At 52.9% G+C, this 23,159-nt stretch overlaps 3 protein-coding genes across 12 annotated transcripts in view; 1 reads left to right on the top strand and 2 right to left on the bottom strand.

Moving 5' to 3' along the window:
• Positions 1 to 2,098, bottom strand: part of wdr5 (WD repeat domain 5) — a 75,481-nt gene extending 73,383 nt beyond the window's left edge. The window contains exon 1 of one of the 3 annotated variants that reach the window (XM_078226145.1): positions 1,879 to 2,098. The gene's annotated coding sequence lies outside the window, so the exon portion shown is untranslated. The remainder of the gene's footprint in view (positions 1 to 1,878) is intronic. The other 2 variants (XM_078226146.1, XM_078226147.1) reach the window with 2 other exon arrangements.
• The window catches only part of LOC144502320 (retinoic acid receptor RXR-alpha-A-like), a 423,978-nt gene that overhangs the window by 284,400 nt on the left and 116,419 nt on the right, over positions 1 to 23,159 (bottom strand). The window lies entirely within an intron of this gene.
• Positions 21,812 to 23,159, top strand: part of brd3b (bromodomain containing 3b) — a 61,250-nt gene continuing 59,902 nt past the window's right edge. For 6 of the 8 annotated variants that reach the window (XM_078226133.1, XM_078226132.1, XM_078226130.1 and 3 more), the window contains exon 1: positions 21,812 to 21,887. The gene's annotated coding sequence lies outside the window, so the exon portion shown is untranslated. The remainder of the gene's footprint in view (positions 21,888 to 23,159) is intronic. The other 2 variants (XM_078226131.1, XM_078226127.1) reach the window with 2 other exon arrangements.

The following is a 23,159-nucleotide window of genomic DNA, read 5'->3' as shown; positions in this document are numbered from 1 at the left end:
GACGAACGCGGGGGCCAGAGGGGGGACGAACGCGGGGGGCCAGAGGGGGGGACGAACGCGGGGGGCCAGAGGGGGGGACGAACGCGGGGGGCCAGAGGGGGGGACGAACGCGGGGGGCCAGAGGGGGGGACGAACGCGGGGGGCCAGAGGGGGGGACGAACGCGGGGGGCCAGAGGGGGGGACGAACGCGGGGGGCCAGAGGGGGGGACGAACGCGGGGGGCCAGAGGGGGGGACGAACGCGGGGGGCCGGAGGGGGGACGAACGCGGGGGGCCGGAGGGGGGACGAACGCGGGGGGCCCGGAGGGGGGGACGAACGCGGGGGGCCGGAGGGGGGGGGCGAACGCGGGGGGCCGGAGGGGGGGACGAACGCGGGGGGCCGGAGGGGGGGGACGAACGCGGGGGGCCAGAGTGGGCGTGCGAGCGTGGGGGGGGCCGGAGGGGGTGAACGCGGGGGGCCGGAGGGAGGGTGCTGGGGGGGGACGACTAATGCGGGGGGGCGGAGGGAGAGGTGAACGCGGGGGGCCGGAGAGGGGCGTGAACGCGGGGGGCTGGAGAGGGGGTGAACGCGGGGGGCCGGAGAGGGGGTGAACGCGGGGGGCTGGAGAGGGGGGTGAACGCGGGAGGCCGGAGAGGGGCGTGAACGCGGGGGGCCGGAGAGGGGCGTGAACGCGGGGGGCCAGAGAGGGGCGTGAACGCGGGGGGCCGGAGAGGGGCGTGAACGCGGGGGGCCGGAGAGGGGCGTGAACGCGGGGGGCCGGAGAGGGGCGTGAACGCGGGGGGCCGGAGAGGGGCGTGAACGCGGGGGGCCGGAGAGGGGCGTGAACGCGGGGGCCGGAGAGGGGCGTGAACGCGGGGGGCCGGAGAGGGGCGTGAACGCGGGGGGCCGGAAAGGGGGGTGAACGCGGGGGGCCGGAGCGGGGGTGAACGCGGGGGGCCGGAGGGGGGTGAACGCGGGGGGCCGGAGAGGGGGTGAACGCGGGGGGCTGGAGAGGGGGGTGAACGCGGGGAGCCCGAGGGGGGGTGAACGCGGGGGGCCGGAGAGGGGGTGAACGCGGGGGGCTGGAGAGGGGGTGAACGCGGGGGGCCGGAGCGGGGGTGAACGCGGGGGGCCGGAGAGGGGGTGAACGCGGGGGCCGGAGAGGGGGTGAACGCGGGGGGCTGGAGAGGGGGGTGAACGCGGGGAGCCCAAGGGGGCGTGAATGCTGGGGAGGGCGTATGGGGGGGGGGCGAAATGGGGGGGCCATGTGGGGGAATGGGGGGCCGGGTGGGGGCCGGGAATGGGGGGGCCGGGTTGGGGGGGGGAAAGGGGGGGGCCGGGTGAGGAATGGGGGGGCCATGGGGGTGGGGGGAGAATGGGGGGGCCGGGGGGAGAATGGGGGGGCCGGGGGGGGGGAATGGGGGGGCCGGGGGGGGGAATGGGGGGGCCATGGGGGTGGGGGAAGAATGGGGGGGCCGGGGGGGAGAATGGGGGGGCCGGGGGGGGGAATGGGGGGGCCGGGTGGGGGCCGGGAATGGGGGGGCCGGGTTGGGGGGGGGGAAAGGGGGGGGCCGGGTGAGGAATGGGGGGGCCATGGGGGTGGGGGGAGAATGGGGGGGCCGGGTTGGGGGGGGGGAATGGGGGGGGCCATGGGGGTGGGGGAGAATGGGGGGGCCGGGGGGGGGAATGGGGGGGCCGGGGGGGGAATGGGGGGGCCGGGGGGGGGAATGGGGGGGCCGGGGGGGGGAATGGGGGGGCCGGGGGGGGGAATGGGGGGCCGGGAGGGGGGAATGGGGGGCCGGGAGGGGGGAATGGGGGGGCACTTTTAGGCCCGGGGTTTGGTGCCGTTGGGGCCCGGGCTGCACTGAACCTTGGGGGCCTCCGCTCCCCCCGTTATTACCTTGGCCTGGCGCCGCCGCTCTCCCCGTGCAGCCTGGGCCTGGCGCCGCCGCTCTCCCCGTGCAGCCTGGGCCTGGCGCTGCCGCTCTCCCCGTGCAGCCTGGGCCTGGCGCCGCCGCTCTCCCCGTGCAGCCTGGGCCTGGCGCCGCCGCTCCTTCAGTTCGATGTGGCGGGAGCGCCCAGTGCGCTTGCGCCGCGCCAAACCTGAGGCCTCCCGACAGCGACAACGAGCTGAGGCGACAATCAGCAGCCTCGCTGCTGGGCCTCCCACTGCAGCGCCAGTCCTCCCGCTGCTGGGCCTCCCGCTGCAGCGCCAGTCCTCCCACTGCTGGGCCTCCCGCTGCAGCGCCAGTCCTCCCGCTGCTGGGCTTCCCGCTGCAGCGCCAGTCCTCCCGCTGCTGGGCCTCCCGCTGCAGCGCCAGTCCTCCCACTGCTGGGCCTCCCGCTGCAGCGCCAGTCCTCCCGCGGCCGGGCCTCCCACTGCCGCGCCAGTCCTCCCACTGGAGGACTGCAAGACGTGCCGGATCATTGACACGGATGCCATCATCTCACGTGAGAACACCATCCACCAGGTACACGGTACATACTCTTGCAACTCGGCCAATGTTGTCTACCTGATACGCTGCAGGAAAGGATGTCCCGAGGCATGGTACATTGGGGAAACCATGCAGACGCTACGACAACGGATGAATGAACACCGCTCGACAATCACCAGGCAAGACTGTTCTCTTCCTGTTGGGGAGCACTTCAGCGGTCATGGGCATTCGGCCTCTGATATTCGGGTAAGCGTTCTCCAAGGCGGCCTTCACGACACACGACAGCGCAGAGTCGCGGAGCAGAAACTGATAGCCAAGTTCCGCACACACGAGGACGGCCTCAACCGGGATGTTGGGTTCATGTCACACTATTTGTAACCCCCACAGTTGCGTGGACCTGCAGAGTCTCACTGGCTGTCCTGTCTGGAGACAATACACATCTTTTTAGCCTGTCTTGATGCTCTCTCCACTCACGTTGTTTGTTTCTTTAAGACTTGATTCGCTGTAAGTATTCGCATTCCAACCATTATTCATGGAAATTGAGTCTGTGTCTTTATATGCTCTGTTTGTGAACAGAATTCCCACTCACCTGAAGAAGGGGCTTGGAGCTCCGAAAGCTTGTGTGGCTTTTGCTACCAAATAAACCTGTTGGACTTTAACCTGGTGTTGTTAAACTTCTTAGAGTCCTCCCGCTGTCGGGCCTCCCGCTGTCGGGCCTCCCGCTGTCGGGCCTCCCACCGCACACAGCACTCCCTATTTGAACTAACCACCGGCTATATCATTCATAGGAACTAGGAGCAGGAGTGGGCCATCTGGCCCCTCGAGCCTGCTCCGCCATTCAATAAGATCATGGCTGATCTTTTTGTGGACTCAGCTCCACTTACCCACCCGCTCACCATAACCCTTAATTCCTTTCCTGTTCACTCCGCAGTCTATCCTGGGTAATATGATTGGGATGGTGTGGAGATGCCGACGTTGGACTGGGGTGAACACAGTAAGAGTTTTAACAACACCAGGTTAAAGTCCAACAGGTTTATTTGGTAGCAAATACCATTAGCTTTTGGAGCGCTGCTCCTTAGTCAGATGGAGTGGAAATTTGTTCTCAAACAGTGCACAGAGACACAACCTCAAGTTACAGAATACTGATTAGATTGCGAATCCCTACAGCCAACCAGATCTTAAAGATACAGACAATGTGGGTGGAGGGAGCATTAAGCACAGGTTAAAGAGATGTGTATTGTCTCCAGACAGGACAGCCAGCAAGTCCAGGAGGCAAGCTGTAGGGGTTACCGGGGCGGCACACTAGCACAGTGGTCAGCACTGCTGCTTCACAGCTCCAGGGACCTGGGTTCGATTCCCGGCTTGGGTCACTGTCTGTGTGGAGTTTACACATTCTCCCCGTGTCTGCGTGGGTTTCCTCCGGGTGCTCCAGTTTCCTCCCACAGTCTAAAGATGTGCGGGTTAGGTTGATTGGCCATGCTAAAATTGCCCCTTCGTGTCCTGAGATGCATAGGTTAGAGGGATTAGCGGGTAAATCTATAGGGATATGGGGGTAGGGCCTGGGTGGGATTGTGGTCGGTGCAGACTCAATGGGCCAGTTGGCCTCTTTCTGCACTGTAGGGTTTCTATGGTTTCTATGATTCTATGTTACTGATAGTGTGACATAAATCCATATTTACATAACATATTATCCATATGTTACTGATAGTGTGACATAAATGTCATGAAGGCCACCTTGGAGAACGCTTACCCGAAGATCAGAGGCTGAATTCAGCCTCTGATCTTCGGGTAAGCGTTCTCCAAGGCGGCCTTCACGGCACACGACAACGCAGAGTCGCTGAGCAGAAACTGATAGCCAAGTTCCGCACACATGAGGACGGCCTCAACCGGGATGTTGGATTTATGTCACACTATCAGTAACCTCCACAGCCTGCCTCCTGGACTTGCTGGCTGTCCTGTCTGGAGACAATACACATCTCTTTAACCTGCTTAATGCTCCATCCACTCACATTGTCTGTATCTTTAAGATCCTGTTGGTTGTAGGGATTTGCATTGTAATCAGCATTCTGTAACTTGATTTTGTGTCTCTGTGTCCTGTTTTAGAGCAGATTGCCACTCCATCTGACGAAGGAGCAGTGCTCCGAAAGCTAATGGTATTTGCTACCAAATAAACCTGTTGGACTTTAACCTGGTGTTAAAACTCTTACTAATGTGATTGGGTACAGGAAGGAGTGATGCCGACTGTTGTTGAAAAGCAAATCAAACAACTGAGATGTGTCAGGAAGCATATCCTGGGATTTTTCCTGACTGTGTGGTAACAAGGTCACAGATTGAGACAAGAAGAAAAATCAAAGCGTAAAGAAAAAGAAACTGAAGTTCAGTTAGCAGAAACTATTTTTGATGAGTTAGTTGAGAAAGAACAAGAACAGGTGGAGGACGAAGCGGATATCAATACGGCCTGGTGCCTGAACCAACACCGCGGCCACCGGAACCGACACCACAACCGGCACTACAGCGGTCGCAGCGGCAGATCAAGCCCCCAGAGAGACTGAATTTGTAAATTTGTAATTCTGTAAATATCGTTCCACCCACCTCACCCCCGCCGGACTCTTTTTTAAAAACAGGGGGTGAATGTGGTAAACCACTGTTGCGCTTATTGCCTGTGTGTGTGTGTGTGTGTGTGTGTGACATGCCTGGACATGCCCCTGCCGGCCCTGCCTGAGACTCCTCCCCCCCCTGGTCCAGGTATAAAGGTGACTGCTCCCCACCCCCCTGCCTCAGTCTCTGGACCAGTTCATCAGCATGGGTGTGCTCCAAGTCTTTTGCTAATAAAAGTCTATTTGTTCTTGCATACAAACTAGTCTTTGCTTGATTGATGGTGCATCACTAATAAAATAAAATACAGATGGAGGGTCATGTGATGTGTTGTTCATGCAGGATGTGGGAGCTGGTGGACCCCATTGTGGTTCCCAGTGAGCATGTCTGCAGTAAGTGTTGGTTGCTTGAGGAACTCCGGCTCAGGGTTGATGAGCTGGAGTCTGAGCTTCGGACGCTGCGACCCATCAGGGAGAGGGAGAGATACCTGGACACTGTGTTCCAGGAGGCAGTCACACCCCTTAGATTAAATACCTTGAATCCGGCCAGTGGTCAGGGACAAGAGGGTGTGGCTGGAGTGAGGCAGGTAGCGGGATCCAGGAGGTAGGGTTGCAGGAGCCTCAGTCCCTGAACTTGTCCAACAGGTTTGAGATTCTTGTTCCCTGTGTGGACGGGAACGGGGACTGCAGGGAGGATGAGCAAACTGACCACAGCACCGTGGTACAGGGAGCCGTTCAAGTGGGGGGAGAAAAAAGAAATGTAGTTGTAATTGGGGATAGAATAGTTAGGGGCATTGACACTGTTCTCTGTGACCAGGATCGAGAACCCCAAAGGTTGTGTTGCCTGCCTGGTGCTCGGGTTCGGGATATCTCATCTGGGCTGCAGAGGAACTTGAAGTGGGAGGGTAAAGACCCAGTTGTCGTGGTCCACATAGGTACCAATGGCATAGGTAGAACAGGAAAAGGGTTCTGCAGAGGGAGTATGAACAGCTAGGAGCTAAATTAAAAAGCAGAACCAAAAAGGTAATAATCTCTGGATTACTACCTGAGCCACGAGCGAATTGGCACAGGGTCAATAAGATTAAGGAGGTAAATGCGTGGCTCAAAGATTGGTGTGAGAGGAATGGGTTTGAATTCATGGGACATTGGCACCAGTATTGGAGAAGATGGGACCTGTTCCGATGGGACGGACTTCATCTGAATCGCGCTGGGACCAGAGTCCTGGCGAATCGTATAACTAGGGTTGTAGATAGGGCCTTAAACTAAATAGTCAGGGGGAGGGTTCAGTTGTATGGTGAATTAGAAAATCAAAATTAAAGGAGAGGGTAGAAGTGCAGGTTAATGGAGCTGAGGACTCGGGCGAGGTTAGTAAAGTTTCCAGACCACATAAAGAACAGAGAGTATAGAAGGCGGCAGGAATCTAACCTCAGGCAGAGCAAAAAAGGTGACAAGTATGAGAAGGGAAGTGATCAATGCGGGACTGAGGGTGTTGGACCTGAATGCGCGCAGTATGTGGAACAAGGTAAATGAGCTTGTTGCGCACATTGAGATTGGCCGGTACGATGTTGTGGGCATCACAGAGACGTGGCTGCAAGGGGATCAGGGCTGGGATCTAAATATCCAAGGATATGTGTCCTATCGGAAGGACAGGCAGATGGGCAAAGGGGGCGGGGTTGCATTGTTAGCCAGGAATGAAGTTAAATCGACAGCAAGAAGTTACATAGGATCAGAAGGCATAGAATCTCTGTGGGTAGAATTGAGGAATCGCAAAGGTAAAAAGACCCTGATGGGAGTTATGTACCGGCCCCCGAGCACTCGTCAGGATGTGGGGCAGAAAATAAATCAGGAGATAGAAAAGGCAATATTACAATAATCATGGGGGCTTCAACATGCAGACTGGAAAAATCAGGGAGGTAGTGGATCCCAAGAAAAGGAATTTGTGCAATGTCTAAACTGAAGCGGGAGAATCCATCAAAAAGAGTTGTGCAATGTTGGTCTGAGGAATCGGATGATCTGCTACGGGGCTGCTTAGAGTCAGTGGACTGGTGAGTATTTAAAAACTCTGCGACCAGCCTGAATGAGTACACCACTACAGTAACTGACTTCATTAGGAAGTGTGTAGAAGACTGTGTGCCCCTTATTTGCGGAAGGATATATTGGCCTTGGACGGAGTGCAGAGAAGGTTCACCAGGTTGATACCAGAGATGAGGGGTGTTGATTATGAGGAGAGACTGAGCAGATTGGGTTTGTACTCTTTGGAATTTAGAAGGCTGAGGGGGGATCTTATAGAGACCTATAAGATAATGAAGGGGCTGGATAGGGTAGAGGTGGAGAGATTCTTTCCACTTAGAAAGGAAGCTAGAACTAGAGAGCACAGTCTCAAAATAAAGGGAGGTCAGTTTAGGACAGAGTTGAGGAGGAACTTCTTCTCTCAGAGGGCGGTGAATCTCTGGAATTCTCTGCCCACTGAAGTGGTGGAGGCTACCTCGTTGAATATGTTTAAATCACGGATAGATGGATTCCTGATCGGTAAGGGAATGAGGGGTTATCGGGATCAGGCGGGTAAGTGGAACTGATCCACTTCAGATCAGCCATGATCTTATTGAATGGCGGGGCAGGCTCGAGGGGCTAGATGGCCTACTCCTGCTCCTATTTCTTATGTTCTTATGTTCAAAGAAGCAAATCCGTGTGTTCCCCAACCGGAAGCCATGGATGAACAGGGATATCCACTGCTTGCTGAAGTCCAGGTCTGAGGCGTTCAAGTCAGGCAACCCTGACCAATACAAGAAAGTACAGTAAGAAGTGTAACAACGCCAGGTTAAAGTCCAACAGGTTTATTTGGTAGCAAAAGCCACTAGCTTTCGGAACAGGCTGTTCCTTCATCAGGTGAGTGGGAATTCTGATCACAAACAGGGCACAAAGACACAAACACAATTTACATGAATAATGATTGGAATGTGAGTCTTTACAGCTAATCAAGTCTTAAAGGTACAGACAATGTGAGTGGAAGGAGCATTAAGCACAGGTTAAAGAGATGTGTATTGTCTCCAGACAGGACAGCTAGTGAGATTTTGCACATCCAGGCAGGTTGTGGGGATTACAGATAGTGTGACATGAACCCAATATCCTGGTTGAGGCCGTCCTCATGTGTGCGGAACCTCGCTATCAGTTTCTGCTCAGTGACTCTGCGCTGTCGTGTGTCGTGAAGGCCACCTTGGAGAACGCTTACCCGAATATCAGAGGCTGAACGCCCGTGACCGCTGAAGTGCTCCCCAACAGGAAGAGAACAGTCTTGCCTGGTGATTGTCGAGCGGTGTTCACTCATCCGTTGTCGCAGCGTCTGCATGGTTTCCCCAATGTACCATGCCTCGGGACATCCTTTCCTGCAGCGTATCAGGTAGACAATGTTGGCCGAGTTGCAAGAGTATGTACCGTGTACCTGGTGGATGGTGTTCTCGCGTGAGATGATGGCATCTGCGTCGATGAGCCGGCACGTCTTGCAGAGGTTGCTGTGGCAGGGTTGTGTGGTATCCTGGTCACTATTCTCCTGAAGGCTGGGTAGTTTGCTGCGGACAATGGTCTGTTTGAGGTTGTGCGGTTGTTTGAAGGCAAGAAGTGGGGGTGTGGGGATGGCCTTGGAGAGATGTTCGTCTTCATCAATGACATGTTGAAGGCTCCGGAGGAGATGCCGTAGCTTCTCCGCTCCGGGGAAGTACTGGACGACGAAGGGTACTCTGTCCACTGTGTCCCGTGTTTGTCTTCTGAGGAGGTCGGTGCGGTTTTTCGCTGTGGCGCGTCGGAACTGTTGATCAATGAGTCTAGCGCCATATCCTGTTCTTATGAGGGCATCTTTCAGCGTCTGGAGGTGTCTGTTGCGATCCTCCTCATCCGAGCAGGTCCTGTGTATACGGAGGGCTTGTCCGTAGGGGATGGCTCCATGAACAGCCTGTTCCAAAAGCTTGTGGCTTTTGCGACCAAATAAACCTGTTGGACTTTAACCTGGTGTTGTTAGACTTCTTACTGTGTTTACCCCAGTCCAACGCCGGCATCTCCAGATCATGACTACCATCTATACAAGAAAGCCAGATACAATCTAAAGAGATCCATCAAAGATGCCCAAACACAATACCAGACCAAGCTAGAATCCCAGGCTAGCCACACCCACCCACCCCAACTATGGCAAGGCCTGCAAGACATAACAGTCTACAAGATGAAGGCGTGTAAAATCGCCGGCTCCAATGCACCCCTCCCTGATGAGCTCAATGCATTCTATGCCCGTTTTGAGCAAGAGGTCACCGAGAGTATGCCTGCACCCTGGAAGCCCTGGATGAACCTGTATCTGGGGTCACCATTGCAGATGTCAGCTTTCTTGAAGGTCAACCCACGGAAGCAACTGGCCCGGATGGGGTACAAAGAACAAAGAACAGTACAGCACAGGAAACAGGCCCTTCGGCCCTCCAAGCCTGTGCCGCTCCTTGGTCCAACTAGACCAATTGTTTGTATCCCTCCATTCCCAGGCTGCTCATGTGACTATCCAGGTAAGTCTTAAACGATGTCAGCGTGCCTGCCTCCACCACCCTACTTGGCAGCGCATTCCAGGCCCCCACCACCCTCTGTGTAAAAAACATCCCTCTAATATCTGAGTTATACTTCGCCCCTCTCACCTTGAGCCCATGACCCCTCGTGAACGTCACTTCTGATCGGGGAAAAAGCTTCCCACCGTTCACCCTATCTATCCCCTTCATAATCTTGTACACCTCTATTAGATCTCCTCTCATTCTCCGTCTTTCCAGGGAGAACAACCCCAGTTTACCCAATCTCTCCTCATAGCTAAGACCCTCCATACCAGGCAACATCCTGGTAAACCTTCTCTGCACTCTCTCTAAAGCCTCCACGTCCTTCTGGTAGTGCGGCGACCAGAACTGGACGCAGTACTCCAAATGTGGTCTAACCAGCGTTCTATACAGCTGTATCATCAGACTCCAGCTTTTATACTCTATACCCCGTCCTATAAAGGCAAGCATACCATATGCCGGGCGGCACGGTAGCACAGTGGTTAGCACTGCTGCTTCACAGCTCCAGGAACCTGGGTTCGATTCCCGGCTTGGGTCACTGTCTGTGTGGAGTTTGCACATTCTACTCGTGTCTGCGTGGGTTTCCTCCGGGTGCTCCGGTTTCCTCCCACAGTCCAAAGATGTGCGGGTTAGGTTGATTGGACATGCTAAAATTGCCCCTTAGTGTCCTGGGATGCGTAGATTACAGGGATTAGCGGGTAAAATATGTAGGGATATGGGGGTAGGACCTGGGTGGGATTACGGTCGGTGCAGACTCGATGGGCCGAATGGCCTCTTTCTGTACTGTAGGGTTTCTATGATTTCTATGATATGCCTTCTTCACCACCTTCTCCACCTGTGTTGCCACCTTCAAGGATTTGTGGACTTGCACACCTAGGTCCCTCTGTGTTTCTATACTCCTGCTGACTCTGCCATTTATTGTATAACTCCTCCCTACATTATTTCTTCCAAAATGCATCACTTCGCATTTATCCGGATTAAACTCCATCTGCCACCTCTCTGCCCAGTTTTCCAGCCTATCTATATCCTGCTGTATTGCCCGACAATGCTCTTCGCTATCTGCAAGTCCAGCCATCTTCGTGTCATCCGCAAACTTGCTGATTACACCAGTTACACCTTCTTCCAAATCATTTATATATATCACAAATAGCAGAGATCCCAGTACAGAGCCCTGCGGAACACCACTGGTCACAGACCTCCAGCCGGAAAAAGAGTACCCGGTACCCGGATGAGCACTCAGATCCTGTGTGGATCAGCCTGTGGAGGTATTCACCGACATTTTCAACCTCTCTTTAGAACAATCTGAGGTCCCTATCTGAGTCAAGAAGACGACCATCATCCCGGTACCTAAGAAAAACCAGGCAGCGTGCCTTAATGAATATAGGCCGGTGACTCTGACATCCATCACTATGAAGTGCTTCGAAAGGTTAGTCATGGCACGAATCAATTCCAACCTCCCGGATTGCCTGGATCCACTACAGTTTGCCTACCGCCGCAACAGGTCCACAGCAGACACCATCTCTCTGGCCCTGCACTCAACCCTGGAACACCTAGATAACAAGGACACCTATGTCAGACTCCTATTTATGAACTACAGTTCAGCCTTCAACACTATTATTCCCATGAAACTCATCTCCCAACTCCGTGGCCTGGGCCTCGGCTCCTCCCTCTGCAACTGGATCCTGAACTTCCTAACTCACAGACCACAATCAGTAAGGAGAGGCAACAACACCTCCTCCACAATCATCCTCAGCACCGGTGCCCCACAAGGCTGTGTCCTCAGCCCCCTACTATACTCCTTATACAGCTATGACTGTGCGGCCAAATTCCCCTCCAATTCGACTTTCAAGTTTGCTGACGACACCACCGTAGTGGGTTGGATCTCAAACAAGATGAGACAGAGAACAGGAATGAGATAGAGAATCTGGTGAACTTAGGGATGGGATTTACGACCATTTAGAAAGATGCGGATTAATCCGGGATAGTCAGCACGGATTCGTGAAGGGCAAGTCGTGCCTCACAAATTTGATCGAATTTTTTGAGGAGGTCACTAAGTGTGTTGATGAAGGTAGTGCAGTTGATGTCATATACATGGATTTTAGTAAGGCGTTTGATAAGGTCCCCCACGGTCGGCTCATGATGAAAGTGAGGAGGTGTGGGATAGAGGGAAAGTTGGCCGATTGGATAGGTAACTGGTTGTCTGATCGAAGACAGAGGGTGGTGGTGGATGGAAAATTTTCGGATTGGAGGCAGGTTGCGAGCAGAGTGCCACAGGGATCAGTGCTTGGTCCTCTGCTCTTTGTGATTTTTATTAATGACTTAGAGGAGGGGGCTGAAGGGTGGATCAGTAAATTTGCTGATGACACCAAGATTGGTGGAGTAGTGGATGAGGTGGAGGGCTGTTGTAGGCTGCAAAGAGACATAGATAGGATGCAAAGCTGGGCTGAAAAATGGCAAATGGAGTTTAACCCTGATAAATGTGAGGTGATTCATTTTGGTAGGACTAATTTAAATGTGGATTACAGGGTCAAAGGTAGGGTTCTGAAGACTGTGGAGGAACAGAGAGATCTTGGGGTCCATATCCACAGATCTCTAAAGGTTGCCACTCAAGTGGATAGAGCTGTGAAGAAGGCCTATAGTGTGTGAGCTTTTATTAACAGGGGGTTGGAGTTTAAGAGCCATGGGGTTATGCTGCAACTGTACAGGACCTTGGTGAGACCACATTTGGAATATTGTGTGCAGTTCTGGTCACCTCACTATAAGAAGGATGTGGAAGCGCTGGAAAGAGTGCAGAGGAGATTTACCAGGATGCTGCCTGGTTTGGAGGGTAGGTCTTATGAGGAAAGGTTGAGGGAGCTAGGGCTGTTCTCTCTGGAGCGGAGGAGGCTGAGGGGAGACTTAATAGAGGTTTATAAAATGATGAAGGGGATAGATAGAGTGAACGTTCAAAGACTATTTCCTCGGGTGGATGGAGCTATTACAAGGGGGCATGACTATAGGGTTCATGGTGGGAGATATAGGAAGGATATCAGAGGTAGGTTCTTTATGCAGAGAGTGGTTGGGGTGTGGAATGGACTGCCTGCAGTGATCGTGGAGTCAGACACTTTAGGAACATTTAAGCGGTTATTGGATAGGCACATGGAGCACACCAGGATGATAAGGAGTGGGATAGCTTGATCTTGGTTTCAGATAAAGCTCGGCACGACATCGTGGGCCGAAGGGCCTGTTCTGTGCTGCACTGTTCTATGTTCTATGAAGCTTCTGTCTATGGCCACCTCTGCCTCCCTAATGATCCTAAGTTCATCCAACTCCAGCTCCAGTTCCCTAATACGGTTTTGGAGGTGCTGCACATGGGTGTCCCTGCTGCACAGGTGTAATCAGCAGGGACACTGACGGCGTCCCTCACCTCAAACATGCTGCAAGAGGAACATTGCACTGCCTTCACACCCATCCCCTCGAGATAGAGTTGCTCCAGTGGAACAATGAGCTATTTTCCCCTCCTTTTCCTCGGAATCCACATGGATTAAACTTAAGATTTGCAATTGAAGAGACAACAAAACGAATTAAACTTACCCCGCCTCACCCTTTCCACCAAAGCCCTTACAGCTCTCACCCTGCTCCCTGCTCACTCTGCTGCCCGCTACAACGCTGCCCGCTCAAAAGTGCGGCCTGCTTTTAAACCCACCAAAAAACCTTCCCAGGCCTCTCCTGGACCTACTTCAGGTTTTGGAAAAAACCTCAGATTTTAAACACAAAAATCACTGAAAAATAAATAAATAAATCAAGCGTAGAAACAAACTCTCTTACCCTCAGCCTGCTCCTGTGGAACATTACATTCTGAACTCTCTCGTTTCCTTCTCTATGAATGGTATGCTTTGTCTGTATAGCGCGCAAGAAACAATACTTTTCACTGTAAGTTAATACATGTGACAATAATAAATCAAATCAAAATCTAAGAGATGGTTTTTTGGAGCAGCTTGTGACAGAGCCGACTAGGAAACAGGCAATTCTGGATTTGGTGATGTGTAATGAGGCAGACTTGATTAGGGAACTTAAGGTGAAGGAACTCTGAGGAAACATGCTGAGGGGAGGACGAGGCATCCATGGCTGACGAGGGAAGTCAAGGACAGCATAAAAGCAAAAGAAAAAGCAGACAAAGTGGCGAGGATTAGTGGGAAGCCAGAGGATTGGGAAGCCTTTAAAAGTGAGCAGAGGACAACTAAAAAAGCAACAAGGGGGGAGAAGATGAAATATGAGTGTAAGCTAGCTAGTAATATAAAAGAAGATGGGAAGAGTATTTTTCAATATTTAAAAGGTAAGAGAGAGGCAAAAATAGCCATTGGACCGCTGGAAAATGAGGCTGGAGAAGTAATAATAGGAAACAAAGCAATGGCAGAGGAACTGAATAGTTACTTTGCATCAGTCTTCATGATGGAAGACACCAGTGGGATACCGGAGCTCCAGGAGAGTCAGGGGGTACAGGTGAGTGTAGTAGCCGTTACTAAGGAGAAGGTTCTGGGGAAACTGAAAGGTGGATAAATCACCTGGACCGGATGGACTATACCCCAGGATTCTAAAAGAGATAGCTGAGGAAATTGTGAAGGCATTGGTGGTGATCTTTCAGGAATCACTGGAGGCAGGGAGGGCCCCAGAGGACTGGAAAGTAGCGAATGTAACACCGCTGTTTAAGAAGGGAGGGAGGCAGCAGACGGGAAATTATAGGCCGGCTAGCCTGACTTTAGTCATTGGCAAGATTTTCGAGTCCAGTATTAAAGATGAGATCGCAGAGTACTTGGAAGTGCATGATAAAATAGGACTGAGTCAGCACGGCTTTGTCAAGGGGAGGTCATGTCTGACAAATCTGTTCAAGTTCTTTGAGGAGGTAACAAGGAAGTTAGATAAAGGTGAAGAAGGGAAAGGGTTAATGTTTTTTTGTACTCAATGTATATTGTGCCTAAAAGGTTGAACTTTGTACCTGGAATGTATCATAAACATAACCCTTCCTTATGGCTTGTCTCCCCTTTGTTTATATTGCTCCTGGTAGTAGTATAAGCCATTTGTTCATGGTTCCCTTGCTTGTTTGTATCATTCTGATAAAACAGACAGTTAAATGTAGATGTAGGGTTGTAAGTCTTACTTTTTCCGTAGGCTTGTGTATGATTTAAACAAAGGAAGCAGCTATCAAATGGTAGAGTGCAAGAATGGCCGTTTGAAGGAGAACTCCCACTGGGACAGCTGCAATCGCACACAGTCACTTAAAGGAAAAGCTGCGGGAAGAGCAGGGGACCAGAGGTGGCACCTTGACTACAACGACCAGGAGAATTGTGCTTTATGACCCAAGGATACCAGATGGTCTCTAACCATGATCCAGAGACTATCAGAAGCTGTTAAAGGAACTATAATTTATGATCAAGGACTGTTAACTGGACTTTGCTTCATGACTTGTATTGGGAACCCTGATGTATAAAGGTCCACGCTTCTTGTGTTCAGAGAGAACTCTGGCTTCCGCTTTCAAGGGGTCAGGTTCTCCCTCAAGCTTGTGAGAATAAAGCCTGACTGTATTTTGACTCATACCAGCCTCAAGAGGTATATTTACCGACTTCAAAGGAGAACCAATGGACGTGATTTATTTAGATTTCCAGAAGGCTTTTGACAAGGTGCCACATAGGAGACTGTTATATAAGTTAAGAGCCCATGATGTTAAGGGTAAGATCCTGGCAGGGATAGAGGATTGGCTGACTGGCAGAACGCAGAGAGTGGGGATAAAGGGGTCTTTCTCAGGATGGCAGCCGGTGACTAGTGGTGTGCCTCAGGGGTCGGTGCTGGGACAACTTTTCACAATATACATTAACGATTTGGAGGGAGGAACTGGAGGCACTGTTGCTAAGTTTGCAGATGATACAAATATATGTAGAGGGACAGGTAGTATTGAGGAAGCAAGGGGGCTGCAGAAGGACTTGGACAGGCTAGGAGAGTGGGCAAAGAAGTGGCAGATGGAATACAATGTGGAAAAGTGTGAGGTTATGCACTTTGGAAGGAGGAATGGAGGCATAGGCTATTTTCTAAATGGGAAAATGCTTAGGAAATCAGAAACACAAATGGATTTGGGAGTCATTGTTCAAGATTCTCTTGAGGTTAACGTGCAGGTTCAGTCGGCAGTTAGGAAGGCAAATGCAATGTTAGCATTCATGTCGAGAGGGCTAGAATACAAGAGCAGGGATGTACTTCTGAGACTGTATAAGGCTCTGGTCACACCCGATTTGGAATATTGTGAGCAGTTTTGGGCCCCATATCTAAGGAAGGATATGCTGGCCTTGGAAAGGGTCCAGAGGAGGTTCACAAGAATGATCCCTGGAATGAAGAGCTTGTCATATGAGGAACGGTTAAGGACTCTGGGTCCATACTCGTTGGAGTTTAGAAGAATGAGGGGGGATCTTATTGAAACTTACAGGATACTGCGAGGCCTGGATAGAGTGGACGTGGAGAGGATGTTTCCACTAGTAGGAAAAACTAGAACCAGAGGGCACAACCTCAGGCTGAAGGGACGATCCTTTAAAACAGAGATGAGGAGTGATTTCTTCAGCCAGAGAGTGATGAATCCATGGAACTCGTTGCCGCAGAAGGCTGTGGAGACCAGATCATTGAGTGTCTTTAAGACAGAGATAGACAGGTTCTTGATTAATAAGCTGATCAGAGGCTATGGGGAAAAGGCAGGGGAATGGGGATGAGAAAAATGTCAGCCATGATTGAATGGCAGAGCAGACTCGATGGGCCGAGTGGCCTATCGAGCTCCTATTCTGCTCCTATGTCTTATGGCCTGATGATCCACACAGACAGTGACCCAAGCCGGGAATCAAACCCGGGTCCCTGGCGCTGTGAGGCAGCAATGCTAACCATTGTGCTACCGTGACACCGCCTCCACAATCATCCTCAATACTGATGTCCTCAGCCCCTTACTATACTCCTAGTACACCTTTGACTGTGTGGCCAAATTCCGCTCAAAGAACAAAGAACAGTACAGCACAGGAAACAGGCCCTTCGGCCCTCCAAGCATGTGCCGCTCATTGGTCCAACTAGACCATTCGTTTGTATCCCTCCATTCCCAGGCTGCTCATGTGACTATCCAGGTAAGTCTTAAACGATGCCAGCGTGTCTGCCTCCACCACCCTACTTGGCAGCGCATTCCAGGCCCCCACCACCCTCTGTGTAAAAAACGTCCCTCTGATATCTGAGTTATACTTCGCCCCTCTCACCTTGAGCCCATGACCCCTTGTGATCGTCACCTCCGACCTGGGAAAAAGCTTCCCACTGTTCACCCTATCTATAGCCTTCATTATTTTGTACTCCTCTATTAGGTCTCCCCTCCTTCCCCGTTTTTCCAGGGAGAACAAGCTCAGTTTACCCAATCTCTCCTCATAGCTAAGACCCTCCATACCAGGCAACATCCTGGTAAACCTTCTCTGCACTCTCTCTAAAACCTCCACGTCCTTCTGGTAGTGCGGCGACCAGAACTGGACGCAGTACTCCAAATGTGGTCTAACCAGCGTTCAATACAGCTGCAACATCAGACTCCAGCTTTTATACTCTATACCCCGTCCTATAAAGGCAAGCATACCATATGCCTTCTTCACCACCTTCTCCACCTGTGCTGCCACCTTCAAGGATTTGTGGACTTGCACACCTAGGTCCCTCTGTGTTTCTATACTCCTGATGACTCTGCCATTTATTGTATACCTCCCCTCTACATTATTTCTTCCAAAATGCATCACTTCGCATTTATCTGGATTAAATTCCATCTGCCATTTCTCCGCCCAATTTTCCAGCCTATCTATATCCTGCTGTATTGTCCGACAATGTTCATCGCTATCCGCAAGTCCAGCCATCTTCGTGTCATCCGCAAACTTGCTGATAACACCAGTTACACCTTCTTCCAAATCATTTATATATATCACAAATAGCAGAGGTCCCAGTACAGAGCCCTGCGGAACACCACTGGTCACAGACCTCCAGCCGGAAAAACCCTTCGACCACTACCCTCTGTCTCCTATGGCCAAGCCAGTTCTCTATCCATCTAGCCACCTCTCCTTGTATCCCATGAGCCTTAAACTTCTTAACCAACCTGCCATGAGGTTAACCTTCTTAACCAACCTCCAATTCAATTTTCAAGTTTGCTGATGACATCACCATTGTGGGTCAGATCTCAAACAATGACAAGACACAGTACAGGAAAAAGACAGAGAATCTGGTGAACTGGTGCGATGATAATGATCTCTCCTTCAATGTCAACAAAACAAAGGAGATTGTCATCGATTTCAGGAAACGTAGTGGAGGACTTCCCCTTTCTTCATCAATGGATACAAAGTAGAAATGGTCAAAAGCTTCAAGTCTTTAGGTGTCCAGATCACCAACAACCTGTCCTGGTTCCCCCCATGCCGACACTATAGTGAAGAAAGCCCACCAACACCTCTAGTTTCTCAGGAGGCTAAGGAAATTTGGCATGTCTGCTATGTCTCTCACCAACTTTTCCAGATGCACCATAGAAAGCATTCTTTCTGGTTGTATCACAGCTTGGTATGGCTCCTGCTCTGCCCAAGACTACAAGAAACTACAAAGGGTCATGAGCGAAGCCCAGTCCATCACTCAAACCAGCCTCCCATCCGTTGACTCTGTCTACACTTCCCGCCGGCACGACAAAGCAGCCAGCGTAATTAAGGACCCCACGCACCCCGGACATTCTCTCTTCCATCGAGAAAAATATATAAAAGTCTGAGGTCACGTACCAACCAACTCAGGAACAGATTCTTCTCTGCTGCTGTCAGACTTTTGAATGGACCTACCTTGTATTAAGTTGTGATGTGGCGATGCCGGCATTGGACTGGGGTATCACAGTAACAAGTCTCACAACACCAGATTAAAATCCAACAGGTTTATTTGGTAGCATGAGCTTTCGGAGCGCTGCCCCTTCATCAGGTAAGTGAAGAACTGTGTTCACAAACAGGACATATGGGCTCAATTACAAGATAATGGTTGGAATGTGAGTCTTAACAGGTAATCAAGTCTTTACAGGTGCAGACAATGTGAGTGGAGAGAGGGTTAAACACTGGTTGAAGAGGTGTGAATTATCTCAAGCCAGGACAGTTAGTAAGATTTTGCAAGCCCAAGCAAGTCGTGGGGGTTACAGGTAGTGTGGCATGAACCCAAAATCCCGGTTGAGGCCATCCTCATGTGCGCGAAACAGTGACCACACCACACAACCCTGCCACAGCAACCTCTGCAAGCCATGCCATCATCTCACGTGAGAACACCATCCACCAGGTATACGGTACATATTCTTGCGACTTGTCCAACGTTGTCTACCTGATACGCTGCAGGAAAGGATGTCCCGAGGCATGGTACATTGGGGAAACCATGCAGACGCTACGACAACAGATGAATGGACACCGCTCGACAATCACCAGGCAGGAGTGTTCCCTTCCTGTCGGGGAACACTTCAGCAGTCAAGGGCATTCAGCCTCTGATCTTCGGGTAAGCGTTCTCCAAGGCGGCCTTCAAGACACACGACAGCGCTGAGCAGAAACTGATAACCAAGTTCCGCACACATGAGGACATGAGGACGGCCTCAACCGGGATCTTGGGTTCACGTCACACTATCTGTAACCCCCATGACTTGCCTGGGCTTGCAAAGTCTCACTGGCTGTCCTGTCTGGAGATAGTTCACACCTCTTTAACCGGTGCTTAACTCTCCACTCGCATTGTCTGCACCGGTAAAGACTTGATTATTTGTTAAGACTCGCATTCCAACCATTATCTTGTCATTGAGTTTGTGTCCATATATGCCCTGTTTCTGAACACAATTCTCCACTCACCTGATGAAGGAGCAGCGCTCCGAAAGCTCGTGCTGCCAAATAAACCTGTTGGACTTTAACCTGATGTTGTGAGACTTCTTATTTCTATTAAGTTGATCTTTCTCTCACCCTAGCTATGACTGTAACACTACATTCTGCACCCTCTACTTTCCTTCTCTATGAACAGTATGCTTTGTCTGTAGAAATCATAGAAACCCTACAGTGCAGAAGGAGGCCATTCGGCCCATCGAGTCTGCACCGACCACAATCCCCCCCACATATTTACCCACTAATCCCTCTAACCTCTGCATCTCAGGACTCTAAGGGGCAATTTTTTAAAACCTGGCCAATCAACCTAACCCGCACATCTTCCAACTAATTGCGTGTAAGAAACAATACTTTTCACTGTATGCTAATCATGTGACAATAATAAATCAAATCAAATCAAATCAATGTGGTTGACTGTCAAATGCCCTCAGGAATGGGCAACAAATGCTGGCCCAGCCAGTGAGGCCCACATACATCAACAAACATTAAAAAATGCTTGTAGAAACTTTAACTTTCTGTTTTTACATTATTACTTAGCTTTCTCTCATACTCTGCTTTCTCTTTATTATCTTTTTAATTTTTCTTTGCTGATTCTTAAAATCTGTCCAAACCTCTGACTTGTACAGTTTTTCATTCAATCTTATCTTCCTAATTTAGCCACAGATGATGGATCCTTCTCAAAGACCCTTTCCTTCTCACTGGGGATAATCTTTTCTGAGCGTTATTAAATGGTTCCTCAAAAATCAGTTATATAAACTAATTTCCCAGTTCACTTCAGCCATAAGACGTAGGAGCAAAGAGGAGCCATTTGGCCCATTGCGTCTGCTCTGCGATTCAATGAGATGACGATTAATCTGATGTGATTATCTTCATCTCCACTTTCCTGCCTTCTCCCATAACTCTTGAGTTGAGAGTGCAAGGGAAAGGGTGCATGAGAGAGAATGTGTGCGAGGGTGCATGGCTCTATTCTCTCTCCACAGATGCTGTCAGACCTGCTGAGACTTTAAAGAATTTTCTGTTTTTGTTTCAGATTCCAGCATCTGCAGTAATTTGCTTTTATCTAGGTTTTTTTTCTGCATTTCAGTTTTTTTCTCACTCAAGGGATCAATCAGCGAAAAGATAAGGTTTGGAGCAACATTTCAGCTGAGTTTCAATAAAAGATTGAGGTTTGAAAAAAGAAACAAATCGCTGAGCAAAAATAAGGAATGTCAAAGCAATAAATTGATAATTTACGAATGAATATTTATTAAGGATGACCATAAATGTGAGAGCGGGTCAAGTGTGTTTTTCACCTCACTATCAATCTAAGGATACTTATTCACCCGCCCTCACCTGCATCCACTGCGTGAGATGCTGTGAGTGTTGGTGTGTAGCGGTGAGGGTGGCTACGAAACCTGAGACCATGACCGAGCCACACTCTCTCTCTTCCTCGCTCTCCAATGCCCATAATCTTCATCCTGAGTGACCCTGACAGTGCGGCACTCCCTCAGCACTGACCCTCTGACAGTGCGGCACTCCCTCAGCACTGACCCTCTGACAGTGCGGCACTCCCTCAGCACTGACCCTCTGACAGTGCGGCACTCCCTCAGCACTGACCCTCTGACAGTGCAGCACTCCCTCAGCACTGACCCTCTGACAGTGCGGCACTCCCTCAGCACTGACCCTCTGACAGTGCGGCACTCCCTCAGTACTGACCCTCTGACAGTGCGGCACTCCCTCAGTACTGACCCTCCGACAGTGCGGCACTCCCTCAGCACTGACCCTCCGACAGTGCGGCACTCCCTCAGCACTGACCCTCTGACAGTGCGGCACTCCCTCAGCACTGACCCTCTGACAGTGCGGCACTCCCTCAGCACTGACCCTCTGACAGTGCGGCACTCCCTCAGCACTGACCCTCTGACAGTGCGGCACTCCCTCAGCACTGACCCTCTGACAGTGCGGCACTCCCTCAGCACTGACCCTCTGACAGTGCGGCACTCCCTCAGCACTGACCCTCTGACAGTGCGGCACTCCCTCAGCACTGACCCTCTGACAGTGCGGCACTCCCTCAGCACTGACCCTCTGACAGTGCGGCACTCCCTCAGTACTGACCCTCTGACAGTGCGGCACTCCCTCAGCACTGACCCTGTGACGGGTTTATTAACACTTTCCTTTCCGGCTCAATGTTTTTTGCCGCTTCTCTTTTTTCCCAGTTGAAGGCGGCAGCGGGAAGCTTTGCGCCTGCGCCGCTGTTGCATGCCGGGGATTGTAGTCCGCGCTCCCCGCGCCGATGCTCTGTGACCCCTGACCCGGGGCTGGGGAACTACAACTCCCAGCGGGCATCGCGCGCCCCCCGCGCAAGCGCACTGTCTGGGCGGGCTGAGCGCAGCCGCCAAGGATGCGGGAGAATCGGCGGTTCGGAGCCGGGAGGCAGGTAATGGAGGGGGATTGGGGGATTTTGGGGGTGGGGGATTGGGGGATTTTGGGGGTGGGGGATTGGGGGATTTTGGGGGTGGGGGATTGGGGGATTTTGGGGGTGGGGGATTGGGGGATTTTGGGGGTGGGGGATTGGGGGATTTTGGGGGTGGGGGATTTTGGGGGTGGGGGATTGGGGGATTTTGGGGGTGGGGGATTGGGGGATTTTGGGGGTGGGGGATTGGGGGATTTTGGGGGTGGGGGAGTGGGGGGTTGGGGAGTGGGAGTGGGGAGGGGGAGTGGGAGTGGGGAGGGGGAGTGGGGGTGGGGAGGGGGAGGGGGAGTGGGGGTGGGGAGTGGGGAGGGGGAGTGGGGAGGGGGAGTGGGGGTGGGGAGTGGGGAGGGGGATTGGGGGTGGGGAGGGGGATTGGGGGTGGGGAATGGGGAGTGGGGAGGGGGATTGGGGGTGGGGGGTGGGGTGGGGAGGGGGGGTGGGGAGGGGGATTGGGGGTGGGGGGTGGGGTGGGGAGGGGGGGTGGGGAGGGGGATTGGGGGTGGGGGGTGGGGTGGGGTGTGGGGATTGGGAGTGGGGGTGGGGATGGGGATTGGGGGTGGGGATTGGGGGTGGGAGGGGGGATTGGGGTGGGGAGGGGGGGTGGGGAGGGGGGGGTGGGGTGGGGGTGGGGGGGGGGGGTGGGGATGGGGGTGGGGGGGGGGTGGGGGGTGGGGGGGTGGGGGGGGGGGGGGTGGGGGGGATTGGGGGGGGGGGGGTGGGGTGGGGGGGGGTTGGGGGTGGGGGGGGGGTGGGGGGGGGTGGGGGGGGGTGGGGAGGGGGTGGGGGTGGGGGTGGGGAGGGGGTGGGGATTGGGGGTGGGGAGGGGGATTGGGGGTGGGGAGGGGGATTGGGGGTGGGGAGGGGGATTGGGGTGGGGAGGGGGACTGGGGGTGGGGACTGGGGGTGGGGACTGGGGGTGGGGAGGGGGACTGGGAGGGGGACTGGGGGTGGGGAGGGGGACTGGGGGGGTGGGGAGGGGGACTGGGGGGTGGGGATTAGGGGGATTGGGGAGGGGGACTGGGGGGGGGTGGGGATTGGGGGGAGGGGGATTGGGGGAGGGGGATTGAGGGGGTGGTGGGGAGGGGGACTGGTGGGGGTGGTGGGGAGGGGGACTGGTGGTGGGGAGGGGGACTGGTGGGGGGGAGGGGAGGGGGACTGGTGGGGGGGGAGGGGAGGGGGACTGGTGGGGGGGGGGTGGGGAGGGGGACTGGGAGGGGGACTGGGGGTGGGGATTGG

The sequence above is a fragment of the Mustelus asterias genome, chromosome 13 (assembly GCF_964213995.1).
Source record: "Mustelus asterias chromosome 13, sMusAst1.hap1.1, whole genome shotgun sequence".
Lineage (NCBI taxonomy): Eukaryota > Metazoa > Chordata > Chondrichthyes > Carcharhiniformes > Triakidae > Mustelus > Mustelus asterias.
The sequence above is the reverse complement of the archived record's forward strand: the minus strand, read 5'-3'. Positions and strand labels throughout refer to the sequence as shown.